General features: G+C 33.5%; 1 long non-coding RNA gene across 1 annotated transcript; it reads right to left on the minus strand.

Moving 5' to 3' along the window:
• Positions 1 to 1,079: 1,079 nt before the first annotated feature.
• On the minus strand, positions 1,080 to 3,968 carry LOC110696379. Its single transcript, XR_002506274.1, has 3 exons — positions 3,589 to 3,968; positions 1,676 to 2,171; positions 1,080 to 1,376 (listed from the first exon to the last, which is right to left on the minus strand). It is a non-coding gene; the product is annotated as an uncharacterized LOC110696379 (long non-coding RNA).
• Between the last annotated feature and the right edge of the window lie 308 nt (positions 3,969 to 4,276).

The following is a 4,276-nucleotide window of genomic DNA, read 5'->3' on the forward strand; positions in this document are numbered from 1 at the left end:
GATTGCTTTTCCTGAAACGACCTTCAGTTGTTGCGATAATATTCCGAAGAAAATTACCGAAGATCAACGCCTGTCGATCCTTGATGCTGCTTGAATTTTGCTGTTGATGCTGTTGGTGATGACAATCCTCTTTTCTTAGGGAATAGTTGCCAACCCAACTTTTGTATGATGTATGACAATCCAATTTAGGGAAAGTTGTCAATGCTTTGTAACAATCCATCCTTGGAAATGTTGCTACAATGAATTGACAATCCGTATCTCGAAAAATTTGCCAAAATTCAATTTTGGGAAAAGTTGCCAATGCTTCGTAACAATCTGACATAAGAACTTTGCTACAATTGACAATCCACATCTTGGAATATAACTCTTGAAAGCAATCCACCTTGGAAATTTGCCAACGCTATGCGACAATCCTTTTAGGAAAATATTGCTACAACTAACAATCCGCGTCTTTGAACATTTGCAAAAAAGAGTCAACAGACAATCCACTTCGGGAAAATTTGCCACTTACTGAAATGAATGACAATCCACTTTAAGGAACCTTTGCTGAAATTTATGATGTGTAAAGATACGACAATCCTTTGGGAAATTTTGCCATAGATAACTGGGTGTATGACAACACTACTAGAATTTTCGGTCTTTTTCGACGCTTTTAAGCCTAATTATCGACGCGAAAAAAGCGTCGAAAATATATTTCTCGACGCTTCTAAAAAGCATCGAAAATAAGTGAGTCAAGAATTTTCCAAGTCGCTAAAAAGAGTCGAGATTCTTGACGCCTTTTATTGTCCAATTTTTCATACAAAGCGTCGAGATTCCTAACTTTGATGACGCTTTTTGTTGTCTAAGACGTATGAATTAGCGACGCTTTCTGTTGTCCCTAGTTTCTCGACGCTTTTTTGCGTCTATTCTTTCTTTAGGAAATTTTAAATTAAACCTCAAGTTTCTACACAATAACGCGTGAAGAATTATGTTTTTTTATTTGTCACTTTGGCACTGGTTTGCAGAGGAACATGCACCTATATTACATATTCTTTTTTTTCCTGCCTTTTTTACCTTAACTTGGTACAAACATTTACACATGCATAATATTGGATATTTTCATTTATAAATGTTGATATTGTTATAAAAAATTTTAAAAATTACAATGGTTTATACACAATATATATAATGGTTTATACACAATAAATATAATGGTTTATACGCAAGATATTGTTAATAGCAGCACCACCACCACCACCATCGAGCAACCATAAATTTCAGCAGCAACCAAGAGGCAGCTATAACCCATAGAAACCAGCCTTGTCAATATGGATTCAATTTTTACTTGAGGGGCCAATAAAAAAAATTGTTGGAATTTCAAAGTCTTTAATGTAAACCTGTGGAAAAAAAATGAAATATTAGGACAACCATAAGATCTTCCTTCTATATTACAAAATCTTGACACTTTAAATTGTTGTTGCCAAGATTCAAGTTTTCAACCAAACGAAACAAAAAGTAAATATGATTGTGCTCGTCACCAAGTACAAGAAACTCAAGAAAGAATAAGGGATACTTGTGTGAGGTCAAGTAAATCAATTAAGATGTCCAAGTTGTGTACATTTTTTTCTTATGTATGTCTTTTAATTTAGTGGTGGGGCAAGGGGAAGAGGAAGGAGACAAGGTGTAGAATGCTTACTTGTGTTTGAATATGGTGGGAGGAAGAGGATCATCAAGCGCGTGGTGAAGCTGAGGGAAGGTTGTTCGTTTAAAAAAAATCCCTAACCTGTTGTTTCTGTCTCAGCTGACGTCATTTCTTTTAACCAGAAGCCAGTAGTTCCATTTATTGACATACTAATTGAGACATCAACTTTGTTTCTCAAGTAACTCATTATTCTAGAGTTTAAAGGTTGGAAAACTCATAATCATCACTAATTATTGGAAAATCAATTGTAGTTAATAATTAAAACACGCTCGACTTCGTTGTTCTCGTGTATATATAATCTTCCATTCCAATTACTATCACTACTTTCTTGAAATTTGTGGAAACAAGTTTAGATAATCAATTCAGAGATAATCATAATACAAAAATTATGAAATATAAGCACAAAATTAGAAAAGTAATCACCCAGACATATCAGCCATGATTAATGATGATAACATGCAAATCAATCCATCCCAAGTCTTCTTTCTTCCTGCGGTAAAGAGAAATAGCTTCAGCTTTATTCTTGAATGTTTGATAGAAATAACAGTAAACACCCAATGGAATAAGAATGTCAAATGAGGATCCAGGAAGAGATATTAGCAAGTTTAAAACTGTCCCAAAGGTTAAAGTCCAGTTTCAGCTTGTAGAGCAAGTTTAATGACATGGTAACTTAGCATCTAATCACCGTCCCCCACTTCTAAATACCATGCATAAAAGGCAAGGAGGCAAGAGAGGGGGGGGGGGATGAATGGAATGAAGCTGTATTTTAGTCTATATATAATTGCAAAACAAAAGGTAGATATATTAAGATAAAACCAGGCATAACTATTAGTTTATTTTTATTAACTCATTGATAAGAAAGCATACTGTTCTTTTATGCCTTATGCTTCATTAATTAGCCTTATATTTGAGTATATTTCAACTCTAGAACATGTCTATACCAACTACCACATGAAACAATAGGGGAGTTTTATATTCACTGGTCTAAAAAATATGACTCTTATTCTCATGTGACCATGATTCTTATCCTTTAGAATATACCATTTATAAGTAGGTCACAACCATAGTGAATGATTATTGTTTCAAATGGCAATATCCTAACTCAAGCAAGATCACACTAAAACCAAAACAAGAGGAAGGTCAGTACTAGCAGCTCACCAACTTTGTTTCTTTGCTAATTATCAATACAACTCAACTATAAACCTTGTAAAAAACAACTAAGAAAGGGAGGATATAAGATTGAAAGTAAGATTAATTAAAATTAGTATTTCAACTTTCATTTCTACAGCTCCTCAATAACAAAACTTTAAAACTGGAATATGGCCTCACATCAATGACATACAAAAATTCTTGAAGCCATACTTATTGGGGGGTGATAACATAGCTAAAATTTAAAAAGAATCATCATTTACAAAATAAAGGATAAGGAGATAAGTCACAACAACATCTAATACAAAGAGAAAGCAAGTAAAAAAAAAAACAGAACAAGAGACCCCAAATGAATACGAGATAAGCGAATCATAACATTTTCCATAAACTATAAAATGGACATTTCATCATTTAATTTTTCTACTTTGTGCACTCCCAACTAATTTATAATGAAACATCAATTTTTTGACAAATTAAAGTTAGGAGATAACTTTTTTTTTCTTTTATATAATAAGGAGAACAAAAGGATTAAAAACAAAGGAGTTGCAAATACATAGAAGTAAGACTATATATGCTCAACAAACTCAAGAATTCAATAAACCTTCAAATTAAAATATTCATCTCTTAATGAACCAAAATATAAATTAACAGATGAAAACATACCCATTTGCATTCAATACAATAAACGATTAATATCACAGAAAATTTGCAAGAAAACAAACAAGAAATTAGAGGGAAAATAGATATATTGTACCCACAGGAAAATGATGGTTTGATGTGGTGCTAGTGTTCCGAAACACTCAGATCCTCTAAAATCGCCATATGGCTCGATGTTGAATAGTAAAGCAAATACTCAGAAAAAAGAGACGTTTTTGGCTTCTGCGATAATGTTTTGGGGTAAGATAAGCACAAGAACCTACTATTTGAACACAAAATCTAATGAATTTACAGCGATAAGCAATTTGAGATGGGAATTTTTTTGATAATTTTTGCTTATCTCTGAGTAGAGGGAGGGATAGATGAGAGAGAAGATGGCTAGGGTTGAGAAGTTACATGAAAGTGGGTTATGTTTACTTCAAAAAAAGAAAACAAAACTCCCCGCCTAGAAATGACACGTGAATGGCATGTGATTAAGTCAAAGACATTTTGACACTTTTTGTTGACGAGATATACCAATGTCGCAGAAAAGAGTCAACAAAGCACGAGATTCCTAAATTCATTTGACAGTCTTTGATAGCATCGAGCTATTAGCGTCTAAAAACTGTAGTAGTGCAATCCAATCTCGAAAAACTTTCCAGCGATGACAATCCAAACTTTGGAAAAATTTGCCAAACATAGAAGGAGCACTACAATCCACGCTTGGAAACTTTGCCAGAGATGACAATCCAATCTTGGAAAACTGTCGTTGAAGAATATGCGCGATATTCCATATTTGGAAATATTGTC

Source organism: Chenopodium quinoa, unplaced genomic scaffold (genome assembly GCF_001683475.1).
Source record: "Chenopodium quinoa cultivar QQ74 unplaced genomic scaffold, ASM168347v1, whole genome shotgun sequence".
Lineage (NCBI taxonomy): Eukaryota > Viridiplantae > Streptophyta > Magnoliopsida > Caryophyllales > Amaranthaceae > Chenopodium > Chenopodium quinoa.